The sequence below is a fragment of the Helianthus annuus genome, chromosome 1 (genome assembly GCF_002127325.2).
Source record: "Helianthus annuus cultivar XRQ/B chromosome 1, HanXRQr2.0-SUNRISE, whole genome shotgun sequence".
Lineage (NCBI taxonomy): Eukaryota > Viridiplantae > Streptophyta > Magnoliopsida > Asterales > Asteraceae > Helianthus > Helianthus annuus.
Window position 1 is genome coordinate 16,487,436 of NC_035433.2, and position 13,781 is coordinate 16,501,216.

Below are 13,781 nucleotides of genomic sequence, written 5' to 3' on the forward strand. Positions count from 1 at the left end.
ACTATACCTTATGTTTGCTTTGAAGGATGGTTTGATATTATTTGAACGCTCCTGCCGTATTTAAGGACCTTATGAATAGGGTGTGCAGACCCTACCTAGACAAGTTCGTCATAGTATTCGTGAAGTCCACTTCTTAGGCCACGTAGTGAACAAGGATGGGATCCGTGTCGATCCATCCAAGGTAGACTCAACCAGAAATCGGCCTACACCACGTACTACAGACGGTTTACGCAGGGATTTCTCGGAGATTGCTCAGCCACTTACGCTACTGACACAGAAGGGTGTCACCTATTGCTGGGAGAGCCCCAGGAGACTGCTTTTCAGCGCGACAAGGTTATCGCTTTCGCTTCACGTCAACTTAAGATTCATGAACGCAACTACACGACGCACGATTTAGAGCTGGGAGCTGTTGTTTTTCGCGCTTAAGATATGGCGACACTACCTGTACGGTACCAGGTGCACGATTTACACCGATCACCGGAGTCTCGAGCATATCCTTAGGCAGAAGGATTTGAACATGCGTCAATGACGATGGGTTGAACTACTTCGCGACTATGAATGCGCCATCAAGTACCATCCAGGCAAGGCCAAAGTGGTGGCGGACGCCCTCAGTCGGAAGGACACTCTACCACAGCGCGTGGGAGCACTACAGCTTACGAGTCAGTCTAGCCTTCCAGCACAGATACGAACTGCTCAGATAGAAGCACAGAAGCCCGAAAACGTCAAGGCTGAATGCCTTACGCGGCTCACGACAACGATTAGGACAGAAGGCAGACGGCGCCTACTGTGTAACGGGGCGTATTTGGGTCCCACTTTATGGCGGTCTACGCGAACTTGTGATGGATGAAGCTCACAAGTCTCACTACTCAGTACATCCAGGGTCGGATAAAACGTATTACGACATCAGCACTATCTATTGGTGGCCTAGTATGAAGGCCCACATCGCTACGCACGTTGGAAAACGCTTGACCTGTGCAAGAGTCAAGGTTGAATACCAGAAACCAACGGGCCCACTTCAGCAGCTTAAGATACCTCAGTGGAAATGGGAAGAAATTTCCATGGATTTCGTTACAGGCCTACCTCGATCCCAGCATGGGAACGATACCATATGGGTGATCGTGGATCGACTCACCAAGTCTGCACACTTCCTACCGATTAAGGAAACGGACAAGTTCTCCACTCTCGCAGACATCTATCTTAAAGAAGATTGTTCGAGGCACGGGGTGCCCACGTCCATCATTTCGGATCGCGATGCACGATTCACGTCAGAACTTTGGCAAGCAATGCACAAACCATTCGACTCACGATTAAACATGAGCACAGTAGCATACAAGCCGCTCCATTCGAGGCATTGTACGGGCGTAAATGCCGGTCACCTCTTTGTTGGGCAGAAGTGGGGGATAGTCAGATTACGGGTCCAGAGATTGTAATGGACGCCACGGAAAAAGATTGCACAGATACGACAACGCATGGCGGCAGCACGCGACCGTCAGAAAGCCTACGCGGACAAGCGTAGAAAGCCATTGGAATATCAGGTCGGGGACCATTCGGGATCATAGAACGTACAGGCAGGATAGCCTATAGATTGAACCTACCAGCTGAACTCGGGGCAGTTCACAATGTCTTTCAGGTATCGAACTATCGACGAGCGGTTGCAGTTCGTCGGGAAACCAGTTGAAATCACGGACCAGGATGTGAAGGTCCTCAAACACAAGAGAATCCCTCTTGTTCGAGTTCGTTGGAACTCCAACGTGGCCCAGAGTACACCTGGGAACGCGAAGACAGGATGACAGAAAAGTACCCCAGTTATTCGAAACAAATACAACCACTACTGAGGCTGAAGCTACTACTTCGGAATTTCGGGACGAAATTCCAGATCAACGGGGGGAGGATGTGACACCCCAGGAAAAACCAGTGAACGATTGAACTTACCTAGCTTCCTCAGTGAGTGCATACCAAATTTCGGGACGAAATTTCCAATTAGTTGGGGATAATGTGACAACTCGAACCTTCGACTTACTTCGTGTAACGATACGTGTTAACGAGAACGCTATTAATTGAATGAATACATGATATGTTATGTGTTACACGGTTGTGTGATTTCGTGATTATATTGAGTGATTGAATGTTACATGTTACGTGATTTAATGTGATTGCATATGTTACTACTTGAACCGATTAGTGAAACATTTACAAGAACCCACTCGGTCCATATGGTTGGACTCGAGACCATGAGGTAGCCCAAGTGGGGAGTTTCGGCCCACTTCCCTTCACACGCATATATACACACATTACCTCTAGGGTTTTAGTTTTACAAACTTAGCAATCAAGAACACACACACACCAAACGCTCTCTCTCTCTCGATCGGAACCCAAGGCAGCCGACCCTCTCAAGTCTTGAAGTTTCTTGTAATCGGATCATCCCTCGTGCACACTCTAGAATCGGTTAGTGTTTATGGTTGGTTGTTTATACATGATGTTATATGAATTCATGTTTGATGATGTTTCTTGCATGATATTTGTGTGGTATGAATAAGAAGATTAAACATGATTGTTGTTAGTGATTTTGTGAACAGAATATTATATCGCATAGTGGTTCTTGCTAGCATATAAATTATTGTTACTGAATGAGTTCATGATGATGTCGGCATGATTACTATATGATCACTAGGGTGCTACGGTTGTAACTGTTAATTATTTTTGATGATGGTTCTTGATAGTCATAATGGTATGAACATGTTGATGATAATATGAAACTGATGATAATGGCTGAATTGATTTGCTATTGGAATTGCCTAATTGTTTGCTGATATTACGGAGGGTTGTTACTAAGAATTATGGAAACTGTTACATGGGATTGCGACTCGAAACCATAGTCTCGACTCAAGACCACAACAGCATTAGCCGGAACCATGGTTGCGAGTCCCGTTGCGACTCGTAACCGGACCATGATGAGCCGAGACCAGCCATTGCGACTCGCAACCTACTGTTGCGACTCGTAATCTTCTGAGGTGACTCGAGATCCCGGTTGCGACTCGTAATCTCTGTTGCGAGTCGAGACCATGCACGTGCACATGATTGGACTTACACACTGACACGAGCCCAGCTAATTGGGCCGGATAATTGGACTGTTTTCATATCTGCTATTGGACTGCGTAGAATGACTGGGCCGAGACCTTTATGTTGGACTCTTATAGTTTGGGCCGGGTATAGTTTGGGCTTAGACATTGGATCACACACGAATGTTAATGCTATGTTCTTATCTGCTTACGTGCATACGTGTTTGCCATGACTATACGTGCTATATACGAACCTGACTTGCATAATAAACCATGATAGGACGTGGTTGATCAGTTACTTGCTACCTGTACTCTTTGTGTATCTGCCGAGCAACCCAAGGTGAGTTCACACAGCCAAGGCATGGGGTTCCCAGGGTGGGAATGGGATTGAATAAACTATACGTACATACTTAGTTAACAGAACATAATGATATGAGTCCTCAGGGTGAGGGTGGTGAATGATAAGATACGGCTAGACTAGTATACCAATTGAACTGATCTTCGCATACACGCCAGGGGTTGGCCGCGATATTATGACTGATCTTCGCACACATGCCTTGGAAAGGCCGCGAACTATAGATACTAAAACTTCGCACACATGCCAGGGTGGCCGCGATACAAATATACATAGTCTAGAATACTTGAGAACTTTCCCCAATCTTCGCATACATGCCGAAATGGCCCGCGATACGAACCAATACTATACATGAACAATGAACGAACTAGTACGATGCATGATTAGATAAACGAACGCAATGCTTGCTATACTACTCCATTACTGAACTTACTTTCTGTGAACTCGCTCAACTAGTTTGTTGATTATTTGCTGCATGCCTTGCAGGACCTTAGGTACATTATGGAGCTTGCACAGGGAGGAGCAGGTCGTTGTGGGCAAAGGGTCGTGAATGATATTTCAACACTTATGATAAATCATGCATGCTATTGTTTGGGTTACTTAAAATGCTTCCGCTATACTTAACTATATTACATGTTCAATATGATTGGTGGTTAGGATCCTGGTCATGTCACGCCTCCAAGCGGTGATACTCCGCAGGTGGATTTTGGGGGTGTGACATAGACTATTACTTTCTAGGACCCTAACACAAGTTATCTTGTGTTTAGATTTTAAAACATGCACATCTCCTATCCTTAGGTGATAACCACAACGGGAACTTCGATTCCGAATCCGCTTTGAAAATTAATCATCTGTTCTAGGATGATTGATTACTAGGTTTTGAACCCTCTGTTATATGGTTTTGAACCCCTTTGAATTTTCAAAATCTCGTCAAGGTTTTTGGGTTTTAATAGTGTGAACATGTGTGAACTAGAAGAGTGAATGCCTGTACCCTGAGTTTTCTATCTAAGGCTAGAGTGTTCGTACAAATCCACATAATCGGACCAGTCACTCTTACCTGGGAACTCTTGGGGTGAATGTTCACTTATAGGCGAGCATGTCTTCGCAATGCATTATTATCAACCCATTTACTTTGATTAGACATTATGTGTCGCTTGCTTGCTTAGCGATGCATAACACCATCTTTGCTTTTGTTGATTTTGTTTCATCTCATTCTCTTCATCCAATCATCTCTCTCGTTTCCTTTCATGTTTTCCTCTTCTAGAATGCCTCCTCGACGCGAACACCAGATAGCAACTGCCGAGCTGGCAGAAATTATTGCACAGTAGATGGCTGCCCAATTCCCAAATCTCTTTGCTCAATGAAACCAAGCCAACAACAACAACAATGGTACATGCAATTTCAAGAACTTTAACTCGGCTAAACCACTCAAGTTTAGTGGTTCTGAGGGAGCAACTGGGCTTCTTCAATGGTTCGAGAGCATCGAGAATACTTTTCGCCACGTGCAGTGTCCGGATAATCGCAAGGTCGAGTTTTCTTCGAGCGTGTTTCAGAAGAGGGCTCTTACATGGTGGAATGGGGTAATGAGAGACTGTGGTGCAGAAGTTGCTCTAGCGCAGACATGGGCTGAACTAAGAGCTCTTATGATGAGGGAGTTTTGTCCTCGTCATGAGCAACGAGCGTTGGAGAAAGAGTTTGATGATTTGAAGCAAGACAGTGGCGAGCACAGGGCGTATACTGATAGGTTTGAGGAGTTGAGTCTGCTTTGCCCGACTATGGTCGCCCCACTCGACAAGGCTATCGAAAGGTACATCGACGGCCTGCCTGACTCGGTACAAGACATTATTACTGGTAGCAACCCTACCACATTCCGTCAGGCAATCGAGTTATCAGCGACATTGACTGAGTCGCAGATTCGGAAGAATAAATTACACAGGAAGGGTGACAAGGGCAAGAAACAGTCGTCTGACAAGGAAGATAGCAAGAAAGGTCAAAACAAGAATGGAAGGGATTCTGGTTCATCGAAAAGGGGAAAGAAGCGTAAGGCTTCCCAAAACTATGCTGTCACTGCCCAAGCTAACCAGGCAGCTCCCAACCAAGCCGCATAGCCTCCAGCAAAGAAGCCCTATTCAGGAAGTGCACCTTTGTGCAATCGATGCAACAGTCACCATCAGCCGCAACATCAGTGCCGTTTCTGTACTAACTGTGGGAAGTCAGGTCATCTTGCCGATGTTTGTCGGTTTGCTCAAAATCGCGCAGTTCAGAACCCTGCTCAACAAGTTGCTCAACAACAGGGTCAAGCTGCACGACCACAATACCCACCAGGTGCTTGTTATAACTGTGGGGATCTGACCCATTACAGAAACCGGTGCCCAAGACTAGCCAACCAGAATCAGAATGCAAATCAGAATCAGGCTCAGGCTCGAGGGCGAGTCTTCAACATGAATGCTCAAGAGGCACAAGCAGACAATGAAGTGGTGAACGGTACGTTCTTTATTAATAATCAGCCTGCATCTGTTCTTTTTTATTCGGGTGCCGACAAGAGTTTTGTGTCATTGTCTTTTGAGCCAATGTTTCGCGTGTCTAGAACGAAACTAGGTAAACCTTTGACAGTAGAGGTTGCCAGTGGTGAACCCATTGTTCTTAATTCTGTTCTTCGCAACTGCCAGTTGAACCTTAACGACCATATTTTTCCTATTGACCTCACGCCAATGCAACTTGGAAGCTTCGACGTTATAGTGGGTATGGATTGGTTATCCAAGCATCGCGCAGAGATAGTTTGTTCTGAGAAGATTGTTCGTGTGCCGCTGTCGGCAGGCGAGATCCTATAGGTTCGTGGTGAGAAGCCTGCCGGTGGTCTCAAACTCATGTCTTGTTTTAAAGCACGGAAGTATCTACGGAAGCACTATGTGGCATTTTTGGCACATGTTGTAGCAGATAAGGGCAAGGGTAAGTCTATCCAAGATATTCCTGTTGTACGAGATTATTCTGAAGTATTTCCTGAAGAGTTACCTGGTCTACCCCCAGCACGCCAAGTAGAGTTCCGTATTGATCTCCTACCTGGTGCAAATCCCATTGCCAGAGCTCCATACCGTCTTGCACCGTCTGAGATGCAAGAGTTATCTAAGCAGCTTCAGGAGCTCTCTGACAAAGGTTTTATCCGTCCTAGCTTTTCACCTTGGGGTGCTCCCGTTCTTTTTGTCAAGAAGAAGGATGGATCTTTTAGGATGTGTATCGATTATCGTGAGCTTAACAAGCTTACCATCAAGAATCGATATCCCCTACCTCGCATTGATGATCTCTTTGATCAATTGCAAGGCGCTTCTTATTTTTCAAAGATTGATCTGCGATCTGGATATCATCAACTCCGTGTGCATGAAGAAGATATTCCCAAGACAGCGTTCCGCACTCGCTATGGACATTATGAGTTTACAGTCATGCCATTCGGTTTGACTAATGCTCCTGCTGTCACACCCCGATTTTCCACGTGTCACCGGTGGGCCCGGTGGGGAGTATCGTGACGTCATGGTTGGCAACATAATAGTCAAACAACACAATATTATTAAGCACAGCGGAAGCAATTAAAATATAATACAACCCAATTTATTATTGTAATATCAACTATCACAATATTCGGGAGCTTATCCACAGAAGGATCGAACATAAAATGGAAACAATAGTTCAACAGACTTCAGGCATCTTAAGCTTGCGAAACTCTTTATTGATGCTAAGGAGACAATCCAGCCAATTACGTTTAGTACCTGCATTTAGTCTTTTTGGGAAAATACGTCAGTTTACACTGGTAAATACAATCAACTGACTCATTTTGGAAAATGATTTAAAAATTAGTTTGGATGCACATGGCATAAATGTTTTTATAATTTGATTAAAGTGCACAGAGGCAAGATTAATCTTTTTATTAACTTGGGAGAATTATTTAATATTATAATCTTGTGAACGAATTACATGTTACTTATGTGTTCAGTAGCCCGGATCTAGTCCGGGTTAAAGATCAATAGACACACCACATAATTGAGTTATACACGGACGGTGTACGCCTACACGCCGTGCTCAGGTCGTGGCCAATCTCGTAAGATGATGCCAAGGATATCCGGGACATGGTCATTAACTCCCCAAAGGCTGTAAAGTAAACAAGACTGTTTAAACGAGCCGATCAAATTATTCAACAACCCACTAAGCGTGGAGATTTGATGCTCGATCAAGCGGTACGCTATGTACCGTAACCCAAGCCCGTATAGGGAAAATAAGTTAAAAGTATTTACCTGATTCAAAGTATAAATCACAATAAGCAAAATGCACGTAGCTTTTACTGGTTCTCCTAATCTGGAACGAAGGTTTAATATAACCTATTAGAATACTAACGGGTCTTTTATTAAGCTTAAGCTTAGACCGACTAGTTTCAAAGATACGGTTCGTACGCACGATTAAGCGAAGACCGGATAGAATGTGATTTAGACCCGACAAGTTCAGAGACTTGTTTAATGTGGGTTTATTATTCACATTCTGGATTTTGAGATGAAACCGATAAGGTTTGACCCGTGTCGGTTAATTTATGTAAACTTGTTACATAAACCGAACCGAACGCGTAAAATGCGTAACGGGTATCCGTAAGAGCCATATACAGGTTTCCTAAGTTAATATGCTTCAAATATGTTGTGACATCAGTAGGATGTCTTTCATTATGCCCCGAACTAATTTAAACTCAAACTATGCCCCGTAGGGGTAGTCTGGTCGTTTTAAAGTTTGTAAAAGCGCTTAGATGTTTAACTGAGTTACTGGTCTGATGTAAACAGCAAACATACTCAATTTGATGAGTTATAACAGTAGGCTAAAGCATATATGTGAAATTTATCATTTTTAACCAAACTATGCCCCGTAGGGGTATTTTGGTAATTTCACATAAGCCGAAAAGCTCAAAAACGAAGTCTGAGTTAATCAACCTTTTCTTACTGTTAGAATATCATAATTTGCCTCATATATCAGTAGGTATCAACCCGAGTATGTTCAATATGATTTTAAAACATACTATGCGTTAAAAACGCTAAATAAGACGATTAAAGGCCATTTCCGGGTTTGATACTTAAATCTGATATTTTTATATTTCCAGAAGGCTTAAAATAATTTATTTATTATATGTGGTCGGTAGCAAAAGGTTTGGAGTCGTTTCGATAAGTAAAACTCATTTTTATGGCCCGTAAGGGCAAACCGACAATTACCGGCTTAAGCCTACGACTACTAGTTATGCTCAGCCTAAAATTAATTAAAAATCTTTAAAAATGCCAAAATAATATATTACATCAGTGGGTATTAAGTTTGATACTAAAAAGTAGGCTTAACTAGGCTATACGCTAATTACGCCATTTTATTAACATAAAGCATTGATTTAGCGATATTGAGCATAACTCTTAATCTACAAGTCTAACTGATGTCAAACTTTGCATACAAGTTTATATATCGGTAACTAAGGTTTCTACACTTTTACATTTTCATAAATCACGTTTTTAAGATAATAAGGGCATAACGGTCAACATATGAGCAATTAACGGAAATATGCATATTAATTGGATAACTAGTGAACCAAGGTGCATAATCGTAGAGGGTTGTTCTAACATGTATCCTAATCCAATTAAAGCTCTGAGGCATTTCTAAAACATGCCTAAACGGGTCAGAACTGAAAGTCAAAGTGAAAGTCAAACTATGTGACTTTCGGTTCCGAACCGGGTCTAAACAGGAAATAGTCGGGTGGAACATGTTTAGACATGTTCTTACACTTATTACTAAGTTATAACAATGATCAAACAGGTTGTATATGTTCTAGATAGCTAATTATGCATAAATGACATTTTAAGCATCCTGTTGACTTTTTAATTATATGTTTGACCCGACTTTTGACCTGGTTAGAGTGGTAATCAGGGGAAACCCTTTTGAGGTTTTATTACCCACATAAATACCAATCTATAACTACTTTTAATTCGAGGTATGACTGAGCCATTATTGACTAATCTCGAAGTCAAACCGTAATTGCGACGGTTTGACTTGTAGCTAATTAAACAAGCTAAACTCAAATAAAGAAGGACCAGTAGACTTACAAGAGTCCTATGCACGACTTTAGATCAGTTGGACCTGCTTGAGAGCTCCAGGAATGATCAAATCATGCAAATGAAGGTGTGAGAATGAATGTGACATTGGAGTGCCTTATATAGTGGTTTCACCCACCATAAGTGATTGACAAACAAGTCTACCATCAACCACAATCATCCAACACTTGTTACTAGTGTGTAGGGGGTGTTTTAGGGGCCAAGTGAGGTGGAAAGATCGATCAAAGGTGGAGTAACTTGGCTGTGGCAGACAAAGGATCATGCAAATCAAAGTTCTGTCCAGATATGGCAGTCGCGTAGCGCGACTGCCTGAGCCTATAAGCTCGCGCTACGCGAGCACCTCAGATCATCCAACAAACTTTGGTTAAATTGCAGTTTAGTCCCTGGCTCTTCAAACTTCGATTAGGCACTTGTTTATTGCATTTTGAGCCCTCGTAATTGATCTATAAGGGCCTCAAGACATATACCCACTTTGTTAAGTCCCCAGGTAACTTTATTGTTACCCGAAAAGGCCTAACTTTCAACGTTGACGCTTTAACCCCTCGCACACGAATTCGATCATAACTTTCTCATACGTTAACGAAACTTTACGAAATTTAAATCGTGCATTCTAGTGAGCATGATTAACATTTACAAAGCTTCGGGTTTGTCAAAAGGTCACTCAGAGGTATATCTTTAAACATGTTGACACATTTAACCCCTGTAGTTTGTAATCTCTCACTTTTAGCTTCGTATGATCCATGATTTATTCGTTTGAAGGTATGAGCATCACGTAGGGTTAATGTACATTATATTTATTCACAGTTGACACTTAGAATACGTATATTCACATACTTTCCATGTTTGTCAACTTTAGTCCTTCTATAATATTTCTTTCACACGTTCAAACTTTATGACACGTGTCAACACATTACAGGACGTGAATTTTCGAGGTGTTACATCCTCACCCCCTTAGAATAAATCTCGACCCGAGATTTACTGAACTAAGTAAGGGTACTTTTCTTTCATCGTGGATTCAACCTCCCACGTGAATTCGGAACCTCTACGGGCATCCCATTTGACCTTAACAATAGGTACATGCTTCCTTCGAAGCTTCTTTACCTGTCGACCTTCAATCGACAAAGGTTTTTCCACAAACTCTAAGCTCTCATATATATGCACATCTGTATGTGGTATAACCAGTGATTCGTCAGCGAAACACTTCTTCAGATTGCAGATGTGGAACACATTGTGAATTCCACTGAGCTCTTCTGGTAAGTTTAACTTATAGGCAACTGACCTAATATGTTCGATAACCTCGAAAGGTCCTATGTATCTCGGGCTTAGCTTGCCTTTCTTACCAAACCGCATCACACCTTTCCAGGGTGACACTTTAAGTAGGACTTTGTCACCTATTTCGAAGTGAAAATCCTTACGCTTAGGATTAGCGTAACTCTTCTGCCTATCCCGGGCAGCTTTGAGACGGTCTCGAATCTAGACAATCTTGTCCGAGGTTTCGAACACTATCTCTGGTCCTGATAACTGGACGTCTCCAACTTCCGCCCAACAAACGGGCGATCTACACTTTCTACCGTATAATGCCCCAAAAGGCGCAGCCTTGATGCTGGTGTGGTAGCTATTGTTGTAGGAGAATTCGATTAATGGTAGGTTCTTATCCCAACTACCACCCAAATCGATTGCACATGCACGTAGCATGTCTTCCAACGTTCGAATAGTACGCTCACTCTGACCGTCTGTCTGAGGATGGTAAGCCGTACTAAAATTCAAACATGTGCCCAAAGATTGCTGGAAACTCTTCCAAAAATGCGACGTGTACCTAGTATCTCTATCAGAGATAATAGACACAGGTATGCCATGTAAGGCTACAATCTTATCAACGTAAAACTGGGCTAACATGTCGGAGCTATAAGTCTCCTTGATGGGTAAAAATGTGCTGACTTAGTCAGTCTATCAACTATAACCCATATTGTATCATTTCCTTTCCTGATCTTTGGTAACTTGGTAATAAAATCCATGGTTACCATTTCCCACTTCCACGTAGGAAGTTCAGGCTGTTGTAGCAAACCTGATGGTTTCTGATGCTCGGCTTTGACTTGCGCATGAGCCAAGCATTTAGCTACATAGGTGGCCACAGACTTCTTCAAGCCTATCCACCAATAGTTTGCCCTTAGATCCTGGATAGCTGATGGCAAATTTCTAATCGTTGACTAATTAGGGTTGCGGCAATTAATGCGTAAGCAAAATGAACCGTCTTTCTTATTTAACAATATCAACTCTCGGAATATCGAGTTAGGCTATATGAACCCTCTATTTAAAAGCTTAATTAATCAGGGTTTCGATTCTTCCAATGATGGTACTAGCCGTTATGGAGATTTCATAATAATGCAGTCTTAAATGGAGTATTAAAACTTAATTCTACCTGCCTTCCAGGAGGTGAGCAGGGAAAACTTATGAGAAGATAATCAAGGTATAAGGAGGCTACAGAGATTTTCCATATCTCAGGCTCCAGTTCATCCACCATTGCTCGTGTCAAATAAGTGACACCTTTATGTTACTAGTTCACGAATTCCTTAATCGGGAACATTTACTATGGAAAATTCCATTCTGGATATCTTCTTTGAATACTACTAGTCGACTTTAGTACAATATGATCATTGGGATATCTTAGGGGTTCCATGTATTAAACCTCCATGCTAATCAGACATGGAAATAATCTATGGGACACACTAGGATACGCCAATCCTCATATGACACTTTTATCAACATAGTTTGGCATTCGCAGGCGATAGAAAACAATGAAAAAAATAATTAAAATAACATATGTTGTCGCACTCTATGCAAAGAAAGAGTGCTTTTAGATTTTCGGAAGGACTCCTTGCCGATCCATAATAAAAATTTTGCTAAGTTTATGGTTCATGAAGATTTATTATTGTCTGTATAAAAAAACAGGACACTTAGCAGATGTTATCATTGATAAATGATAAGGAAGTTTATTGTGCAAGTGCTTATATTAAATCAATAATGGAAGTTTCACAAACTAGGCACCTAGCTCAGTTGGCTAGGCGCGCGAAAGGTGCGGCCTAGACCCAGGTTCGACTCCGGGGACGGCCAATTCCACCATTTTTTTTTACGTTTAATTTTAATTAATCGTACGGATACGTGTAATTATGAGAGTTGTCTCATAAGGAGTCTTGATAATTAATTGCTTCTTATCACCCACGATATGGGCTTGATTTTTCGAGGCAACCAATCGATTTTTATCACTTTATTGAGTCCTTATATTTAACGGAACTAGGACATCGGAAAAATGATTCTTTATGGATATAAAACATCCATCTAATAATGCTGAAGCAGTCTCAGAGGTATACAGGCTTCTTACCGAACTTTCGTTGCTTTTTATTAAGCCTGTACTCGCTCTCTTTCTCAGATTTTTGGGAGTTATCCTCCTTCTTTGGTTCATCCTTCATATTTGAAGTGTGAGCATAGCTCTCCTCATGAGTAATTTAACATGGTTTTGAATGAGATTTAGAGCGAGAAGTATTCAGCTCTTTGTATTGTCTCATGACCTTTTCCATGGTCCTTTCAATTGCTGCGTCAACCACAGCCCGATGATTAACTCCATTAATATTGAGGTTTACGTTTGTAGTTTTATCAACTTTCGTCGCCTTAATAGTGTTGCGACTTTCGTCTACCTCACCCGAGTTTTCCATACTCGAAACTTGGTACCAATCACCAAGATTTACCCATTATTAGTCATCATCCTGATGACCTGACTTACATTAGCCACGGCATTCATAAACCGTATGGGCTATTCTGTTCCGAACATTCATAGCGAATGTTATTTTGAATGAAATTCCATTATATTTAGCCTAGGTCACAACTGGACCATCAATGGCATTCAAAGTTTGGAGCGAGTCCAATACTTGCTTGACCGGGGACCATAATGTCACAACTGTCTTTGTCACAATTACGATTATAAATAGCTCAAGGGCTAGCCTTTCATGACTTCGGTTATATATTTTTATACATATATGGTATAGAAGCCTGTCGCGAGGGACGTAGAAAATATGGCATAAAGCCCAGTCATGAAGGACATAAATGATTATACGGCACGAAGGCCTTGTCACAAAGGACATTTAGATATGGCACAAACGGCCTTGTTATAAGGACATTCTTCAAATCTGGTACAAAGGCATGTCACCAGGAATGTTAACATTTAATAGGTCAACTTGTCACGAATGACCAATT